Raw genomic sequence first — 27,029 nt, 5'->3', positions numbered from 1 at the left:
ACATAAAGTATGAAAGAACACTAAATATATATTACATACTGTACATAAAATATCAAATTTCACCAAATATGTATTAAATACTGTACATAAAATATCAAATTTCACCAAATATATATTATATACTGTACATAAAATATAAAATTTAACCAAATATGTATTATATACTATACATAAAACATGAAAGTACACTACATATATATTATACACTGTACATGAAATATCACAGTTCACCAAATACATAGTTTTTACTGTACATAAAATATCAAACTTCAAAAAATATAAAATATACTGTACATAAAATATCAAATTACACAAAATATGTATTATATACTGTACATAAAGTATGAAAGAACACTAAATATGTATTATATAGTGTACATTAAATATCTAATTTAACCAAATATGTATTATATACTATACATAAAATATGAAAGTACACTACATATATATTATATACTGTACACGAAATATCACATTTCACAAAATATATAGTTTATACTGTACATAAAATATCAAACTTCAAAAAATATATAATATACTGTACATAAAATATCAAATTACACAAAATATGTATTATATACTGTACAGAAAGTATGAAAGAACACTAAATATATATTATATACTGTACATAAAATATCAAATTTCACAAACTATGTATTATATACTGTACATAAAGTATGAAAGAACACTAAATATGCATTATATACTGTACATAAAATATAAATTTCAACAAATATATATTACATACTGTACATAAAATATCAAATTTCACCAGATATATATTATACACTGTACATAAAATATCAAATTTCACCAAATATGTATTATATACTATACATAAAATATGAAAGTACACTACTTATATATTATATACTGTACACGAAATATCACATTTCACCAAATATATAGTTTATACTGTACATAAAATATCAAAATTCAAAAAATATATAATATACTGTACATAAAATATCAAATTACACAAAATATGTATTATATACTGTACATAAAGTCTGAAAGAACACTAAATACATATTATATACTGTACATAAAATATCAAATTTCACCAAATATGTATTACATCCTTTATGTAAAATATCAAATATCACCAAATATGTATTATATACTATACATAAAATATGAAAGTACACTACATATATATTATATACTGTACATAAGATATCAAATTTCACCATAGATATTATATAACATACATAAAATATCAAATTTCACAAACTATGTATTATATACTGTACATAAAGTATGAAAGAACACTAAATATATATTATATACTGTACATAAAATATAAATTTCAACAAATATATATTACATACTGTACATAAAATATCAAATTTCACCAAATATATATTATATACTGTACATAAAATATCAAATTTAACCAAATATGTATTATATACTATACATAAAATATGACAGTACACTACATATATATTATATACTGTACACGAAATATCACATTTCACCAAATATATAGTATATACTGTACATAAAATATCAAACTTCAAAAAATATATAATACACTGTACATAAAATATAAAATTACACAAAGTATGTATTATATACTGTACAGAAAGTATGAAAGAACACTAAATATATATTATATACTGTACATAAATATCAAATTTCACAAACAATGTATTATATACTGTACATAAATTATGAAAGAACACTAAATATGCATTATATACTGTACATAAAATATAAATTTCAACAAATATATATTACATACGGTACATAAAATATCAAATTTCACCAGATATATATTATATACTGTACATAAAATATCAAATTTCACCAAATATGTATTATATACTATACATAAAATATGAAAGTACACTACTTATATATTATATACGGTACACGAAATATCACATTTCACCAAATATATAGTTTATACTGTACACAAAATATCAAAATTCAAAAAATATATAATATACTGAACATAAAATATCAAATTACACAAAATATGTATTATATACTGTACATAAAGTCTGAAAGAACACTAAATATATATTATATACTGTACATAAAATATCAAATTTCACCAAATATGTATTACATACTTTATGTAAAATATCAAATTTCACCAAATATATATTATATACTGTACATAAAATATCAAATATCACCAAATATGTATTATATACTATACATAAAATATGAAAGTACACTACATATATATTATATACTGTATATAAGATATCAAATTTCACCATAGATATTATATAACATACATAAAATATCAAATTTCACAAACTATGTATTATATACTGTACATAAAGTATGAAAGAACACTAAATATATATTATATACTGTACATAAAATATAAATTTCAACAAATATATATTACATACTGTACATAAAATATCAAATTTCACCAAATATATATTATATACTGTACATAAAATATAAAATTTCACCAAATATGTATTATATACTATACATAAAATATGACAGTACACTACATATATATTATATACTGTACACGAAATATCACATTTCACAAAATATATAGTTTATACTGTACATAAAATATCAAACTTCAAAAAATATATAATATACTGTACATAAAATATCAAATTACACAACATATGTATTATATACTGTACATAAAGTATGAAAGAACACTAAATATATATTATATACTGTAAATAAAATATCAAATTTCAACAAATATATATTACATTCTGTATGTTTAATATCAAATATCACCAAATATACATTATATACTGTACATAAAATATCAAATTTCACAAACTATGTATTATGTACTGTACATAAAGTATGAAAGAACACTAAATATATATTACATACTGTACATAAAATATCAAATTTCACCAAATATGTATTAAATACTGTACATAAAATATCAAATTTCACCAAATATATATTATATACTGTACATAAAATATAAAATTTCACCAAATATGTATTATATACTATACATAAAACATGAAAGTACACTACATATATATTATACACTGTACATGAAATATCACAGTTCACCAAATACATAGTTTTTACTGTACATAAAATATCAAACTTCAAAAAATATAAAATATACTGTACATAAAATATCAAATTACACAAAATATGTATTATATACTGTACATAAAGTCTGAAAGAACACTAAATATATATTATATACTGTACATAAAATATCAAATTTCACCAAATATGTATTACATACTTTAGGTAAAATATCAAATTTCACCAAATATATATTATATACTGTACATAAAATATCAAATATCACCAAATATGTATTATATACTATATAAAATATGAAAGTACACTACATATATATTATATACTGTACATAAGATATCAAATTTCACCATAGATATTATATAACATACATAAAATATCAAATTTCACAAACTATGTATTATATACTGTACATAAAGTATGAAAGAACACTAAATATATATTATATACTGTACATAAAATATAAATTTCAACAAATATATATTACATACTGTACATAAAATATCAAATTTCACCAAATATATATTATATACTGTACATAAAATATCAAATTTCACCAAATATGTATTATATACTATACATAAAATATGACAGTACACTACATATATATTATATACTGTACACGAAATACCACATTTCACCAAATATATAGTATATACTGTACATAAAATATCAAACTTCAAAAAATATATAATACACTGTACATAAAATATAAAATTACACAAAATATGTATTATATACTGTACAGAAAGTATGAAAGAACACTAAATATATATTATATACTGTACATAAAATATCAAATTTCACAAACTATGTATTATATACTGTACATAAATTATGAAAGAACACTAAATATGCATTATATACTGTACATAAAATATAAATTTCAACAAATATATATTACATACGGTACATAAAATATCAAATTTCACCAGATATATATTATATACTGTACATAAAATATCAAATTTCACCAAATATGTATTATATACTATACATAAAATATGAAAGTACACTACTTATATATTATATACTGTACACGAAATATCACATTTCACCAAATATATAGTTTCTACTGTACATAAAATATCAAAATTCAAAAAATATATAATATACTGTACATAAAATATCAAATTACACAAAATATGTATTATATACTGTACATAAAGTCTGAAAGAACACTAAATACATATTATATACTGTACATAAAATATCAAATTTCACCAAATATGTATTACATACTTTATGTAAAATATCAAATTTCACCAAATATATATTATATACTGTACGTAAAATATCAAATATCACCAAATATGTATTATATACTATACATAAAATATGAAAGTACACTACATATATATTATATACTGTACATAAGATATCAAATTTCACCATAGATATTATATAACATACATAAAATATCAAATTTCACAAACTATGTATTATATACTGTACATAAAGTATGAAAGAACACTAAATATATATTATATACTGTACATAAAATATAAATTTCAACAAATATATATTACATACTGTACATAAAATATCAAATTTCACCAAATATATATTATATACTGTACATAAAATATCAAATTTAACCAAATATGTATTATATACTATACATAAAATATGACAGTACACTACATATATATTATATACTGTACACGAAATATCACATTTCACAAAATATATAGTTTATACTGTACATAAAATATCAAACTTCAAAAAATATATAATATACTGTAGATAAAATATCAAATTACACAACATATGTATTATATACTGTACATAAAGTATGAAAGAACACTAAATATATATTATATACTGTAAATAAAATATCAAATTTCAACAAATATATATTACATTCTGTATGTTTAATATCAAATTTCACCAAATATACATTATATACTGTACATAAAATATCAAATTTCACAAACTATGTATTATGTACTGTACATAAAGTATGAAAGAACACTAAATATATATTACATACTGTACATAAAATATCAAATTTCACCAAATATGTATTAAATACTGTACATAAAATATCAAATTTCACCAAATATATATTATATACTGTACATAAAATATAAAATTTAACCAAATATGTATTATATACTATACATAAAACATGAAAGTACACTACATATATATTATACACTGTACATGAAATATCACAGTTCACCAAATACATAGTTTTTACTGTACATAAAATATCAAACTTCAAAAAATATAAAATATACTGTACATAAAATATCAAATTACACAAAATATGTATTATATACTGTACATAAAGTATGAAAGAACACTAAATATGTATTATATAGTGTACATTAAATATCTAATTTAACCAAATATGTATTATATACTATACATAAAATATGAAAGTACACTACATATATATTATATACTGTACACGAAATATCACATTTCACAAAATATATAGTTTATACTGTACATAAAATATCAAACTTCAAAAAATATATAATATACTGTACATAAAATATCAAATTACACAAAATATGTATTATATACTGTACAGAAAGTATGAAAGAACACTAAATATATATTATATACTGTACATAAAATATCAAATTTCACAAACTATGTATTATATACTGTACATAAAGTATGAAAGAACACTAAATATGCATTATATACTGTACATAAAATATAAATTTCAACAAATATATATTACATACTGTACATAAAATATCAAATTTCACCAGATATATATTATACACTGTACATAAAATATCAAATTTCACCAAATATGTATTATATACTATACATAAAATATGAAAGTACACTACTTATATATTATATACTGTACACGAAATATCACATTTCACCAAATATATAGTTTATACTGTACATAAAATATCAAAATTCAAAAAATATATAATATACTGTACATAAAATATCAAATTACACAAAATATGTATTATATACTGTACATAAAGTCTGAAAGAACACTAAATACATATTATATACTGTACATAAAATATCAAATTTCACCAAATATGTATTACATCCTTTATGTAAAATATCAAATATCACCAAATATGTATTATATACTATACATAAAATATGAAAGTACACTACATATATATTATATACTGTACATAAGATATCAAATTTCACCATAGATATTATATAACATACATAAAATATCAAATTTCACAAACTATGTATTATATACTGTACATAAAGTATGAAAGAACACTAAATATATATTATATACTGTACATAAAATATAAATTTCAACAAATATATATTACATACTGTACATAAAATATCAAATTTCACCAAATATATATTATATACTGTACATAAAATATCAAATTTAACCAAATATGTATTATATACTATACATAAAATATGACAGTACACTACATATATATTATATACTGTACACGAAATATCACATTTCACCAAATATATAGTATATACTGTACATAAAATATCAAACTTCAAAAAATATATAATACACTGTACATAAAATATAAAATTACACAAAGTATGTATTATATACTGTACAGAAAGTATGAAAGAACACTAAATATATATTATATACTGTACATAAATATCAAATTTCACAAACAATGTATTATATACTGTACATAAATTATGAAAGAACACTAAATATGCATTATATACTGTACATAAAATATAAATTTCAACAAATATATATTACATACGGTACATAAAATATCAAATTTCACCAGATATATATTATATACTGTACATAAAATATCAAATTTCACCAAATATGTATTATATACTATACATAAAATATGAAAGTACACTACTTATATATTATATACGGTACACGAAATATCACATTTCACCAAATATATAGTTTATACTGTACACAAAATATCAAAATTCAAAAAATATATAATATACTGTACATAAAATATCAAATTACACAAAATATGTATTATATACTGTACATAAAGTCTGAAAGAACACTAAATATATATTATATACTGTACATAAAATATCAAATTTCACCAAATATGTATTACATACTTTATGTAAAATATCAAATTTCACCAAATATATATTATATACTGTACATAAAATATCAAATATCACCAAATATGTATTATATACTATACATAAAATATGAAAGTACACTACATATATATTATATACTGTATATAAGATATCAAATTTCAACATAGATATTATATAACATACATAAAATATCAAATTTCACAAACTATGTATTATATACTGTACATAAAGTATGAAAGAACACTAAATATATATTATATACTGTACATAAAATATAAATTTCAACAAATATATATTACATACTGTACATAAAATATCAAATTTCACCAAATATATATTATATACTGTACATAAAATATAAAATTTCACCAAATATGTATTATATACTATACATAAAATATGACAATACACTACATATATATTATATACTGTACACGAAATATCACAGTTCACCAAATATATAGTATATACTGTACATAAAATATCAAACTTCAAGAAATATATAATACACTGTACATAAAATATAAAATTACACAACATATGTATTATATACTGTACATAAAGTATGAAAGAACACTAAATATATATTATATACTGTAAATAAAATATCAAATTTCAACAAGTATATATTACATTCTGTATGTTTAATATCAAATTTCACCAAATATACATTATATACTGTACATAAAATATCAAATTTCACAAACTATGTATTATGTACTGTACATAAAGTATGAAAGAACACTAAATATATATTATATACTGTACATAAAATATCAAATTTCACCAAATATGTATTAAATACTGTACATAAAATATCAAATTTTACCAAATATATATTATATACTGTACATAAAATATAAAATTTAACCAAATATGTATTATATACTATACATAAAACATGAAAGTACACTACATATATATTATACACTGTACATGAAATATCACATTTCACCAAATATATAGTTTATACTGTACATAAAATATCAAACTTCAAAAAATATATAATATACTGTACATAAAATATCAAATTACACAAAATATGTATTATATACTGTACAGAAAGTATGAAAGAACACTAAATATATATTATATACTGTACAAAAAATATCAAATTTCACCAAATATATATTACATACTGTCTGTAAAATATCAAATTTCACCAAATATATATTATATACTGTACATAAAATATCAAATTTCACCTAATATGTATTAAATACTATACATGAAATATGAAAGTACGCTACATGTATATTATATACTGTATATAAAATATCAAATTTCTCCATATATGTTATATGACGTTTATAAAATATGAAATTTCACAAAATATGTATTATACTCTGTACAAAAAGTATGAAAGAACACTATATATATATTATATACTGTACATAAAATATCAAATTTCACCAAATATATATTACATACTGTACATAAAATATCAAATTTCACCAAATATATATTATATACTGTACACAAAATATCAAACTTCACCAAATATGTATTATATACTATACATAAAATATGACAGTACACTACATATATATTATATACTGTACACGAAATATCACAGTTCACCAAATACATAGTTTTTACTGTACATAAAATATCAAACTTCAAAAAATATAAAATATACTGTACATAAAATATCAAATTACACAAAATATGTATTATATACTGTACATAAAGTATGAAAGAACACTAAATATGTATTATATACTGTACATTAAATATCTAATTTAACCAAATATGTAGTATATACTATACATAAAATATGAAAGTACACTACATATATATTAAATACTGTACACGAAATATCACATTTCACAAAAAATATAGTTTATACTGTACATAAAATATCAAACTTCAAAAAATATATAATATACTGTACATAAAATATCAAATTACACAAAATATGTATTATATACTGTACAGAAAGTATGAAAGAACACTAAATATATATTATATACTGTACATAAAATATCAAATTTCACAAACTATGTATTATATACTGTACATAAAGTATGAAAGAACACTAAATATGCATTATATACTGTACATAAAATATAAATTTCAACAAATATATATTACATACTGTACATAAAATATCAAATTTCACCAGATATATATTATATACTGTACATAAAATATCAAATTTCACCAAATATGTATTATATACTATACATAAAATATGAAAGTACACTACTTATATATTATATACTGTACACGAAATATCACATTTCACCAAATATATAGTTTATACTCTACATAAAATACCAAATTCAAAAAATATATAATATACTGTACATAAAATATCAAATTACACAAAATATGTATTATATACTGTACATAAAGTCTGAAAGAACACTAAATATATATTATATACTGTACATAAAATATCAAATTTCACCAAATATGTATTACATACTTTATGTAAAATATCAAATTTCACCAAATATATATTATATACTGTACATAAAATATCAAATATCACCAAATATGTATTATATACTATACATAAAATATGAAAGTACACTACATATATATTATATACTGTACATAAGATATCAAATTTCACCATAGATATTATATAACATACATAAAATATCAAATTTCACAAACTATGTATTATATACTGTACATAAAGTATGAAAGAACACTAAATATATATTATATACTGTACATAAAATATAAATTTCAACAAATATATATTACATACTGTACATAAAATATGAAATTTCACCAAATATATATTATATACTGTACATAAAATATCAAATTTCACCAAATATGTATTATATACTATACATAAAATATGACAGTACACTACATATATATTATATACTGTACACGAAATACCACATTTCACCAAATATATAGTATATACTGTACATAAAATATCAAACTTCAAAAAATATATAATACACTGTACATAAAATATAAAATTACACAAAATATGTATTATATACTGTACAGAAAGTATGAAAGAACACTAAATATATATTATATACTGTACATAAAATATCAAATTTCACAAACTATGTATTATATACTGTACATAAATTATGAAAGAACACTAAATATGCATTATATACTGTACATAAAATATAAATTTCAACAAATATATATTACATACGGTACATAAAATATCAAATTTCACCAGATATATATTATATACTGTACATAAAATATCAAATTTCACCAAATATGTATTATATACTATACATAAAATATGAAAGTACACTACTTATATATTATATACTGTACACGAAATATCACATTTCACCAAATATATAGTTTCTACTGTACATAAAATATCAAAATTCAAAAAATATATAATATACTGTACATAAAATATCAAATTACACAAAATATGTATTATATACTGTACATAAAGTCTGAAAGAACACTAAATATATATTATATACTGTACATAAAATATCAAATTTCACCAAATATGTATTACATACTTTATGTAAAATATCAAATTTCACCAAATATATATTATATACTGTACATAAAATATCAAATATCACCAAATATGTATTATATACTATACATAAAATATGAAAGTACACTACATATATATTATATACTGTACATAAGATATCAAATTTCACCATAGATATTATATAACATACATAAAATATCAAATTTCACAAACTATGTATTATATACTGTACATAAAGTATGAAAGAACACTAAATATATATTATATACTGTACATAAAATATAAATTTCAACAAATATATATTACATACTGTACATAAAATATCAAATTTCACCAAATATATATTATATACTGTACATAAAATATAAAATTTCACCAAATATGTATTATATACTATACATAAAATATGACAGTACACTACATATATATTATATACTGTACACGAAATATCACATTTCACAAAATATATAGTTTATACTGTACATAAAATATCAAACTTCAAAAAATATATAATATACTGTACATAAAATATCAAATTACACAACATATGTATTATATACTGTACATAAAGTATGAAAGAACACTAAATATATATTATATACTGTAAATAAAATATCAAATTTCAACAAATATATATTACATTCTGTATGTTTAATATCAAATTTCACCAAATATACATTATATACTGTACATAAAATATCAAATTTCACAAACTATGTATTATGTACTGTACATAAAGTATGAAAGAACACTAAATATATATTATATACTGTACATAAAATATCAAATTTCACCAAATATGTATTAAATACTGTACATAAAATATCAAATTTCACCAAATATATATTATATACTGTACATAAAATATAAAATTTCACCAAATATGTATTATATACTATACATAAAACATGAAAGTACACTACATATATATTATACACTGTACATGAAATATCACATTTCACCAAATATATAGTTTATACTGTACATAAAATATCAAACTTCAAAAAATATATAATATACTGTACATAAAATATCAAATTACACAAAATATGTATTATATACTGTACAGAAAGTATGAAAGAACACTAAATATATATTATATACTGTACAAAAAATATCAAATTTCACCAAATATATATTACATACTGTCTGTAAAATATCAAATTTCACCAAATATATATTATATACTCTACATAAAATATCAAATTTCACCTAATATGTATTAAATACTATACATGAAATATGAAAGTACACTACATGTATATTATATACTGTATATAAAATATCAAATTTCTCCATATATGTTATATGACGTATATAAAATATGAAATTTCACAAAATATGTATTATACTCTGTACAAAAAGTATGAAAGAACACTATATATATATTATATACTGTACATAAAATATCAAATTTCACCAAATATATATTACATACTGTACATAAAATATCAAATTTCACCAAATATATATTATATACTGTACACAAAATATCAAACTTCACCAAATATGTATTATATACTATACATAAAATATGACAGTACACTACATATATATTATATACTGTACACGAAATATCATAGTTCACTAAATACATAGTTTTTACTGTACATAAAATATCAAACTTCAAAAAATATAAAATATACTGTACATAAAATATCAAATTACACAAAATATGTATTATATACTGTACATAAAGTATGAAAGAACACTAAATATGTATTATATACTGTACATTAAATATCTAATTTAACCAAATATGTATTATATACTATACATAAAATATGAAAGTACACAATATATATATTATATACTGTACACGAAATATCACATTTCACAAAATATATAGTTTATACTGTACATAAAATATCAAACTTCAAAAAATATATAATATACTGTACATAAAATATCAAATTACACGAAATATGTATTATATACTGTTCAGAAAGTATGAAAGAACACTAAATATATATTATATACTGTACATAAAATATAAAATTTCACAAAATATGTATTATATACGGTACATAAAGTATGAAAGAACACTAAATATGCATTATATACTGTACATAAAATATAAATTTCAACAAATATATATTACATACTGTACATAAAATATCAAATTTCACCAGATATATATTATATACTGTACATAAAATATCAAATTTCACCAAATATGTATTATATACTATACATAAAATATGAAAGTACACTACTTATATATTATATACTGTACACGAAATATCACATTTCACCAAATATATAGTTTATACTCTACATAAAATATCAAAATTCAAAAAATATATAATATACTGTACATAAAATATCAAATTACACAAAATATGTATTATATACTGTACATAAAGTCTGAAAGAACACTAAATATATATTATATACTGTACATAAAATATCAAATTTCACCAAATATGTATTATATACTGTACATAGAATATCAAATTTCACCAAATATGTATTAAATACTTTATGTAAAATATCAAATATCACCAAATATGTATTATATACTATACATAAAATATGAAAGTACACTACATATATATTATATACTGTACATAAGATATCAAATTTCACCATAGATATTATATAACATACATAAAATATCAAATTTCACAAACTATGTATTATATACTGTACATAAAGTATGAAAGAACACTAAATATATATTATATACTGTACATAAAATATAAATTTCAACAAATATATATTACATACTGTACATAAAATATCAAATTTCACCAAATATATATTATATACTGTACATAAAATATCAAATTTCACCAAATATGTATTATATACTATACATAAAATATGACAGTACACTACATATATATTATATACTGTACACGAAATATCACATTTCACCAAATATATAGTATATACTGTACATAAAATATCAAACTTCAAAAAATATATAATACACTGTACATAAAATATAAAATTACACAAAATATGTATTATATACTGTACAGAAAGTATGAAAGAACACTAAATATATATTATATACTGTACATAAAATATCAAATTTCACAAACTATGTATTATATACTGTACATAAATTATGAAAGAACACTAAATATGCATTATATACTGTACATAAAATATAAATTTCAACAAATATATATTACATACTGTACATAAAATATCAAATTTCACCAAATATATATTATATACTGTACATAAAATATCAAATTTCACCAAATATGTATTATATACTATACATAAAATATGACAGTACACTACATATATATTATATACTGTACACGAAATATCACATTTCACAAAATATATAGTTTATACTGTACATAAAATATCAAACTTCAAAAAATAAATAATATACTGTACATAAAATATCAAATTACACAACATATGTATTATATACTGTACATAAAGTATGAAAGAACACTAAATATATATTATATACTGTAAATAAAATATCAAATTTCAACAAATATATATTACATTCTCTATGTTTAATATCAAATTTCACCAAATATACATTATATACTGTACATAAAATATCAAATTTCACAAACTATGTATTATGTACTGTACATAAAGTATGAAAGAACACTAAATATATATTATATACTGTACATAAAATATCAAATTTCACCAAATATGTATTAAATACTGTACATAAAATATCAAATTTCACAAAATATATATTATATACTGTACATAAAATATAAAATTTCACCAAATATGTATTATATACTATACATAAAACATGAAAGTACACTACATATATATTATACACTGTACATGAAATATCACATTTCACCAAATATATAGTTTATACTGTACATAAAAAAACAAACTTCAAAAAATAAATAATATACTGTACATAAAATATCAAATTACACAAAATATGTATTATATACTGTACAGAAAGTATGAAAGAACACTAAATATATATTATATACTGTACAAAAAATATCAAATTTCACCAAATATACATTGCATACTGTCTGTAAAATATCAAATTTCACCAACTATATATTATATACTGTACATAAAATATCAAATTTCACCTAATATGTATTAAATACTATACATGAAATATGAAAGTACACTACATGTATATTATATACTGTATATAAAATATCAAATTTCTCCATATATGTTATATGACGTATATAAAATATGAAATTTCACAAAATATGTATTATACTCTGTACAAAAAGTATGAAAGAACACTATATATATTATATACTGTACATAAAATATCAAATTTCACCAAATATATATTACATACTGTACATAAAATATCAAATTTCACCAAATATGTATTATATACTGTACACAAAATATCAAACTTCACCAAATGTGTATTATATACTATACATAAAATATGACAGTACACTACATATATATTATATACTGTACACGAAATATCACAGTTCACCAAATACATAGTTTTTACTGTACATAAAATATCAAACTTCAAATAATATAAAATATACTGTACATAAAATATCAAATTACACAAAATATGTATTATATACTGTACATAAAGTATGAAAGAACACTAAATATGTATTATATACTGTACATTAAATATCTAATTTAACCAAATATGTATTATATACTATACATAAAATATGAAAGTACACTACATATATATTATATACTGTACACGAAATATCACATTTCACCAAATATATAGTTTATACTGTACATAAAATATCAAACTTCAAAAAATATATAATATACTGTACATAAAATATCAAATTACACAAAATATGTATTATATACTGTACATAAAGTCTGAAAGAACACTAAATATATATTATATACTGTACATAAAATATCAAATTTCACCAAATATGTATTACATACTTTATGTAAAATATCAAATTTCACCAAATATATATTATATACTGTACATAAAATATCAAATATCACCAAATATGTATTATATACTATACATAAAATATGAAAGTACACTACATATATATTATATACTGTACATAAGATATCAAATTTCACCATAGATATTATATAACATACATAAAATATCAAATTTCACAAACTATGTATTATATACTGTACATAAAGTATGAAAGAACACTAAATATATATTATATACTGTACATAAAATATAAATTTCAACAAATATATATTACATACTGTACATAAAATATCAAATTTCACCAAATACATATTATATACTGTACATAAAATATCAAATTTCACCAAATATGTATTATGTACTATACATAAAATATGACAGTACACTACATATATATTATATACTGTACACGAAATATCACATTTCACCAAATATATAGTATATACTGTACATAAAATATCAAACTTCAAGAAATATATAATACACTGTACATAAAATATAAAATTACACAACATATGTATTATATACTGTACATAAAGTATGAAAGAACACTAAATATATATTATATACTGTAAATAAAATATCAAATTTCAACAAATGTATATTACATTCTGTATGTTTAATATCAAATTTCACCAAATATACATTATATACTGTACATAAAATATCAAATTTCACAAACTATGTAATATGTACTGTACATAAAGTATGAAAGAACACTAAATATATATTATATACTGTACATAAAATATCAAATTTCACCAAATATGTATTAAATACTGTACATAAAATATCAAATTTCACCAAATATATATTATATACTGTACATAAAATATAAAATTTCACCAAATATGTATTATATACTATACATAAAACATGAAAGTACACTACATATATATTATACACTGTACATGAAATATCACATTTCACCAAATATATAGTTTATACTGTACATAAAATATCAAACTTCAAAAAATATATAATATACTGTACATAAAATATCAAATTACACAAAATATGTATTATATACTGTACAGAAAGTATGAAAGAACACTATATATATATTTTATACTGTTCAAAAAATATCAAATTTCACCAAATATATATTATTTACTGTACATAAAATATCAAATTTCACCTAATATGTATTAAATACTATACATGAAATATGAAAGTACACTACATGTATATTATATACTGTATATAAAATATCAAATTTCTCCATATATGTTATATGACGTATATAAAATATGAAATTTCACAAAATATGTATTATACTGTGTACAAAAAGTATGAAAGAACACTATATATATATTATATACTGTACATAAAATATCAAATTTCACCATATATATTATATAACGTACATAAAATATCAAATTTCACAAATGATATATTATATACTGTACATAAAGTATGAAAGAACACTACATATATATTATATACTGTACATAAAATATAAAATTTAACCAAATATATATTACATACTGTAGATAAAATATCAAATTTCACAAAATATATATTATATACTGTACATAAAATATCAAATTTCACCAAATATGTATTATATACTATACATAAAATAAGACAGTACACTAGATATATATTATATACTGTACACGAAATATCACAGTTCACCAAATACATAGTTTATCCAGTACATAAAATTTCAAACTTCAAAAAATATATAATATACTGTACATAAAATATCAAATTACACAAAATATGTATTATATACTGTTCATAAAGTTTGAAAGAACACTAAATATATATTATATACTGCACATAAAATATCAAATTTCAACAAATATATATTACATTCGGTATGTAAAATATCAAATTTCACCAAATATATATTATATACTGTACATAAAATATCAAATTTCACCAAATATGTATTATATACTATACATAAAATATGAAAGTACACTACATATATATTATATACTGTACATAAGATATCAAATTTCACCATAGATATTATATAACATACATAAAATATCAAATTTCACAAACTATGTATTATATACTGTACATAAAGTATGAAAGAACACTAAATATATATTATATACTGTACATAAAATATAAATTTCAACAAATATATATTACATACTGCACATAAAACATCAAATTTCACAAAATATATATTATATACTGTACATAAAATATCAAATTTCACCAAATATGTATTATATACTATACATAAAATATGACAGTACACTACATATATATTATATACTGTACACGAAATATCACATTTCAACAAATATATATTACATTCGGTATGTAAAATATCAAATTTCACCAAATATATATTATATACTGTACATAAAATATAAAATTTCACCAAATATGTATTATATACTATACATAAAATATGAAAGTACACTACATATATATTTTATACTGTACATGAAATATCACATTTCACCAAATATATAGTTTATAATGTACATAAACTAACAAACTTCAAAAAACATATAATATACTGTATATAAAATATCAAATTACACAAAATATGTATTATATACTGTACATAAACAATGAAAGAACAGTAAATATATATTATATACTGTACATAAAATATCATATTTCAACAAATATATATTACATACTGTACATAAAATATCAAATTTCACCAAATATATATTATATACTGTACATAAAATATAAAATTTCACCAAATATGTATTATATACTATACATAAAATATGACAGTACACTACATATATATTATATACTGTACACGAAATATCACATTTCACAAAATATATAGTTTATACTGTACATAAAATATCAAACTTCAAAAAATATATAATATACTGTACATAAAATATCAAATTACACAACATATGTATTATATACTGTACATAAAGTATGAAAGAACACTAAATATATATTATATACTGTAAATAAAATATCAAATTTCAACAAATATATATTACATTCTGTATGTTTAATATCAAATTTCACCAAATATACATTATATACTGTACATAAAATATCAAATTTCACAAACTATGTATTATGTACTGTACATAAAGTATGAAAGAACACTAAATATATATTACATACTGTACATAAAATATCAAATTTCACCAAATATGTATTAAATACTGTACATAAAATATCAAATTTCACCAAATATATATTATATACTGTACATAAAATATAAAATTTCACCAAATATGTATTATATACTATACATAAAACATGAAAGTACACTACATATATATTATACACTGTACATGAAATATCACAGTTCACCAAATACATAGTTTTTACTGTACATAAAATATCAAACTTCAAAAAATATAAAATATACTGTACATAAAATATCAAATTACACAAAATATGTATTATATACTGTACATAAAGTATGAAAGAACACTAAATATGTATTATATACTGTACATTAAATATCTAATTTAACCAAATATGTATTATATACTATACATAAAATATGAAAGTACACTACATATATATTATATACTGTACACGAAATATCACATTTCACAAAATATATAGTTTATACTGTACATAAAATATCAAACTTCAAAAAATATATAATATACTGTACATAAAATATCAAATTACACAAAATATGTATTATATACTGTACAGAAAGTATGAAAGAACACTAAATATATATTATATACTGTATATAAAATATCAAATTTCACAAACTATGTATTATATACTGTACATAAAGTATGAAAGAACACTAAATATGCATTATATACTGTACATAAAATATAAATTTCAACAAATATATATTACATACTGTACATAAAATATCAAATTTCACCAGATATATATTATATACTGTACATAAAATATCAAATTTCACCAAATATGTATTATATACTATACATAAAATATGAAAGTACACTACTTATATATTATATACTGTACACGAAATATCACATTTCACCAAATATATAGTTTCTACTGTACATAAAATATCAAAATTCAAAAAATATATAATATACTGTACATAAAATATCAAATTACACAAAATATGTATTATATACTGTACATAAAGTCTGAAAGAACACTAAATACATATTATATACTGTACATAAAATATCAAATTTCACCAAATATGTATTACATACTTTATGTAAAATATCAAATATCACCAAATATGTATTATATGCTATACATAAAATATGAAAGTACACTACATATATATTATATACTGTACATAAGATATCAAATTTCACCATAGATATTATATAACATACATAAAATATCAAATTTCACAAACTATGTATTATATACTGTACATAAAGTATGAAAGAACACTAAATATATATTATATACTGTACATAAAATATAAATTTCAACAAATATATATTACATACTGTACATAAAATATCAAATTTCACCAAATATATATTATATACTGTACATAAAATATCAAATTTCACCAAATATGTATTATATACTATACATAAAATATGACAGTACACTACATATATATTATATACTGTACACGAAATATCACATTTCACCAAATATATAGTATATACTGTACATAAAATATCAAACTTCAAAAAATATATAATACACTGTACATAAAATATAAAATTACACAAAATATGTATTATATACTGTACAGAAAGTATGAAAGAACACTAAATATATATTATATACTGTACATAAATATCAAATTTCACAAACTATGTATTATATACTGTACATAAATTATGAAAGAACACTAAATATGCATTATATACTGTACATAAAATATAAATTTCAACAAATATATATTACATACGGTACATAAAATATCAAATTTCACCAGATATATATTATATACTGTACATAAAATATCAAATTTCACCAAATATGTATTATATACTATACATAAAATATGAAAGTACACTACTTATATATTATATACGGTACACGAAATATCACATTTCACCAAATATATAGTTTATACTGTACACAAAATATCAAAATTCAAAAAATATATAATATACTGTACATAAAATATCAAATTACACAAAATATGTATTATATACTGTACATAAAGTCTGAAAGAACACTAAATATATCTTATATACTGTACATAAAATATCAAATTTCACCAAATATGTATTACATACTTTATGTAAAATATCAAATTTCACCAAATATATATTATATACTGTACATAAAATATCAAATATCACCAAATATGTATTATATACTATACATAAAATATGAAAGTACACTACATATATATTATATACTGTATATAAGATATCAAATTTCACCATAGATATTATATAACATACATAAAATATCAAATTTCACAAACTATGTATTATATACTGTACATATAGTATGAAAGAACACTAAATATATATTATATACTGTACATAAAATATATATTTCAACAAATATATATTACATACTGTACATAAAATATCAAATTTCACCAAATATATATTATATACTGTACATAAAATATAAAATTTCACCAAATATGTATTATATACTATACATAAAATATGACAGTACACTACATATATATTATATACTGTACACGAAATATCACATTTCACAAAATATATAGTTTATACTGTACATAAAATATCAAACTTCAAAAAATATATAATATACTGTACATAAAATATCAAATTACACAACATATGTATTATATACTGTACATAAAGTATGAAAGAACACCAAATATACATTATATACTGTACATAAAATATCAAATTTCACAAACTATGTATTATGTACTGTACATAAAGTATGAAAGAACACTAAATATATATTACATACTGTATATAAAATATCAAATTTCACCAAATATGTATTAAATACTGTACATAAAATATCAAATTTCACCAAATATATATTATATACTGTACATAAAATATAAAATTTCACCAAATATGTATTATACACTATACATAAAACATGAAAGTACACTACATATATATTATACACTGTACATGAAATATCACAGTTCACCAAATACATAGTTTTTACTGTACATAAAATATCAAACTTCAAAAAATATAAAATATACTGTACATAAAATATCAAATTACACAAAATATGTATTATATACTGTACATAAAGTATGAAAGAACACTAAATATGTATTATATACTGTACATTAAATATCTAATTTAACCAAATATGTATTATATACTATACATAAAATATGAAAGTACACTACATATATATTATATACTGTACACGAAATATCACATTTCACAAAATATATAGTTTATACTGTACATAAAATATCAAACTTCAAAAAATATATAATATACTGTACATAAAATATCAAATTACACAAAATATGTATTATATACTGTACAGAAAGTATGAAAGAACACTAAATATATATTATATACTGTACATAAAATATCAAATTTCACAAACTATGTATTATATACTGTACATAAAGTATGAAAGAACACTAAATATGCATTATATACTGTACATAAAATATAAATTTCAACAAATATATATTACATACTGTACATAAAATATCAAATTTCACCAGATATATATTATGTACTGTACATAAAATATCAAATTTCACCAAATATGTATTATATACTATACATAAAATATGAAAGTACACTACTTATATATTATATACTGTACACGAAATATCACATTTCACCAAATATATAGTTTATACTGTACATAAAATATCAAAATTCAAAAAATATATAATATACTGTACATAAAATATCAAATTACACAAAATATGTATTATATACTGTACATAAAGTCTGAAAGAACACTAAATACATATTATATACTGTACATAAAATATCAAATTTCACCAAATATGTATTACATACTTTATGTAAAATATCAAATTTCACCAAATATATATTATATACTGTACATAAAATATCAAATATCACCAAATATGTATTATATACTCTACATAAAATATGAAAGTACACTACATATATATTATATACTGTACATAAGATATCAAATTTCACCATAGATATTATATAACATACATAAAATATCAAATTTCACAAACTATGTATTATATACTGTACATAAAGTATGAAAGAACACTAAATATATATTATATACTGTACATAAAATATAAATTTCAACAAATATATATTACATACTGTACATAAAATATCAAATTTCACCAAATATATATTATATACTGTACATAAAATATCAAATTTCACCAAATATGTATTATATACTATACATAAAATATGACAGTACACTACATATATATTATATACTGTACACGAAATATCACATTTCACCAAATATATAGTATATACTGTACATAAAATATCAAACTTCAAAAAATATATAATACACTGTACATAAAATATAAAATTACACAAAATATGTATTATATACTGTACAGAAAGTATGAAAGAACACTAAATATATATTATATACTGTACATAAAATATCAAATTTCACAAACTATGTATTATATACTGTACATAAAGTATGAAAGAACACTAAATATGCATTATATACTGTACATAAAATATAAATTTCAACAAATATATATTACATACTGTACATAAAATATCAAATTTCACCAGATATATATTATATACTGTACATAAAATATCAAATTTCACCAAATATGTATTATATACTATACATAAAATATGAAAGTACACTACTTATATATTATATACTGTACACGAAATATCACATTTCACCAAATATATAGTTTATACTGTACATAAAATATCAAAATTCAAAAAATATATAATATACTGTACATAAAATATCAAATTACACAAAATATGTATTATATACTGTACATAAAGTCTGAAAGAACACTAAATATATATTATATACTGTACATAAAATATCAAATTTCACCAAATATGTATTACATACTTTATGTAAAATATCAAATTTCACCAAATATATATTATATACTGTACATAAAATATCAAATATCACCAAATATGTATTATATACTATACATAAAATATGAAAGTACACTACATATATATTATATACTGTACATAAGATATCAAATTTCACCATAGATATTATATAACATACATAAAATATCAAATTTCACAAACTATGTATTATATACTGTACATAAAGTATGAAAGAACACTAAATATATATTATATACTGTACATAAAATATAAATTTCAACAAATATATATTACATACTGTACATAAAATATCAAATTTCACCAAATATATATTATATACTGTACATAAAATATCAAATTTCACCAAATATGTATTATATACTATACATAAAATATGACAGTACACTACATATATATTATATACTGTACACGAAATATCACATTTCACCAAATATATAGTATATACTGTACATAAAATATCAAACTTCAAAAAATATATAATACACTGTACATAAAATATAAAATTACACAAAATATGTATTATATACTGTACAGAAAGTATGAAAGAACACTAAATATATATTATATACTGTACATAAAATATCAAATTTCACAAACTATGTATTATATACTGTACATAAATTATGAAAGAACACTAAATATGCATTATATACTGTACATAAAATATAAATTTCAACAAATATATATTACATACGGTACATAAAATATCAAATTTCACCAGATATATATTATATACTGTACATAAAATATCAAATTTCACCAAATATGTATTATATACTATACATAAAATATGAAAGTACACTACTTATATATTATATACGGTACACGAAATATCACATTTCACCAAATATATAGTTTATACTGTACACAAAATATCAAAATTCAAAAAATATATAATATACTGTACATAAAATATCAAATTACACAAAATATGTATTATATACTGTACATAAAGTCTGAAAGAACACTAAATATATATTATATACTGTACATAAAATATCAAATTTCACCAAATATGTATTACATACTTTATGTAAAATATCAAATTTCACCAAATATATATTATATACTGTACATAAAATATCAAATATCACCAAATATGTATTATATACTATACATAAAATATGAAAGTACACTACATATATATTATATACTGTATATAAGATATCAAATTTCACCATAGATATTATATAACATACATAAAATATCAAATTTCACAAACTACGTATTATATACTGTACATAAAGTATGAAAGAACACTAAATATATATTATATACTGTACATAAAATATAAATTTCAACAAATATATATTACATACTGTACATAAAATATCAAATTTCACCAAATATATATTATATACTGTACATAAAATATAAAATTTCACCAAATATGTATTATATACTATACATAAAATATGACAGTACACTACATATATATTATATACTGTACACGAAATATCACATTTCACAAAATATATAGTTTATACTGTACATAAAATATCAAACTTCAAAAAATATATAATATACTGTACATAAAATATCAAATTACACAACATATGTATTATATACTGTACATAAAGTATGAAAGAACACTAAATATATATTATATACTGTAAATAAAATATCAAATTTCAACAAATATATATTACATTCTGTATGTTTAATATCAAATTTCACCAAATATACATTATATACTGTACATAAAATATCAAATTTCACAAACTATGTATTATGTACTGTACATAAAGTATGAAAGAACACTAAATATATATTACATACTGTACATAAAATATCAAATTTCACCAAATATGTATTAAATACTTTACATAAAATATCAAATTTCACCAAATATATATTATATACTGTACATAAAATATAAAATTTCACCAAATATGTATTATATACTATACATAAAACATGAAAGTACACTACATATATATTATACACTGTACATGAAATATCACAGTTCACCAAATACATAGTTTTTACTGTACATAAAATATCAAACTTCAAAAAATATAAAATATACTGTACATAAAATATCAAATTACACAAAATATGTATTATATACTGTACATAAAGTATGAAAGAACACTAAATATGTATTATATACTGTACATTAAATATCTAATTTAACCAAATATGTATTATATACTATACATAAAATATGAAAGTACACTACATATATATTATATACTGTACACGAAATATCACATTTCACAAAATATATAGTTTATACTGTACATAAAATATCAAACTTCAAAAAATATATAATATACTGTACATAAAATATCAAATTACACAAAATATGTATTATATACTGTACAGAAAGTATGAAAGAACACTAAATATATATTATATACTGTACATAAAATATCAAATTTCACAAACTATGTATTATATACTATACATAAAGTATGAAAGAACACTAAATATGCATTATATACTGTACATAAAATATAAATTTCAACAAATATATATTACATACTGTACATAAAATATCAAATTTCACCAGATATATATTATATACTGTACATAAAATATCAAATTTCACCAAATATGTATTATATACTATACATAAAATATGAAAGTACACTACTTATATATTATATACTGTACACGAAATATCACATTTCACCAAATATATAGTTTATACTGTACATAAAATATCAAAATTCAAAAAATATATAATATACTGTACATAAAATATCAAATTACACAAAATATGTATTATATACTGTACATAAAGTCTGAAAGAACACTAAATACATATTATATACTGTACATAAAATATCAAATTTCACCAAATATGTATTACATACTTTATGTAAAATATCAAATTTCACCAAATATATATTATATACTGTACATAAAATATCAAATATCACCAAATATGTATTATATACTATACATAAAATATGAAAGTACACTACATATATATTATATACTGTACATAAGATATCAAATTTCACAATAGATATTATATAACATACATAAAATATCAAATTTCACAAACTATGTATTATATACTGTACATAAAGTATGAAAGAACACTAAGTATATATTATATACTGTACATAAAATATAAATTTCAACAAATATATATTACATACTGTACATAAAATATCAAATTTCACCAAATATATATTGTATACTGTACATAAAATATCAAATTTCACCAAATATGTATTATATACTATACATAAAATATGACAGTACACTACATATATATTATATACTGTACACGAAATATCACATTTCACCAAATATATAGTATATACTGTACATAAAATATCAAACTTCAAAAAATATATAATACACTGTACATAAAATATAAAATTACACAAAATATGTATTATATACTGTACAGAAAGTATGAAAGAACACTAAATATATATTATATACTGTACATAAAATATCAAATTTCACAAACTATGTATTATATACTGTACATAAAGTATGAAAGAACACTAAATATGCATTATATACTGTACATAAAATATAAATTTCAACAAATATATATTACATACTGTACATAAAATATCAAATTTCACCAGATATATATTATATACTGTACATAAAATATCAAATTTCACCAAATATGTATTATATACTATACATAAAATATGAAAGTACACTACTTATATATTATATACTGTACACGAAATATCACATTTCACCAAATATATAGTTTATACTGTACATAAAATATCAAAATTCAAAAAATATATAATATACTGTACATAAAATATCAAATTACACAAAATATGTATTATATACTGTACATAAAGTC

Source organism: Gorilla gorilla, chromosome Y (genome assembly GCF_029281585.2).
Source record: "Gorilla gorilla gorilla isolate KB3781 chromosome Y, NHGRI_mGorGor1-v2.1_pri, whole genome shotgun sequence".
NCBI lineage: Eukaryota > Metazoa > Chordata > Mammalia > Primates > Hominidae > Gorilla > Gorilla gorilla.
This window is presented reverse-complemented; position numbering follows the sequence as displayed.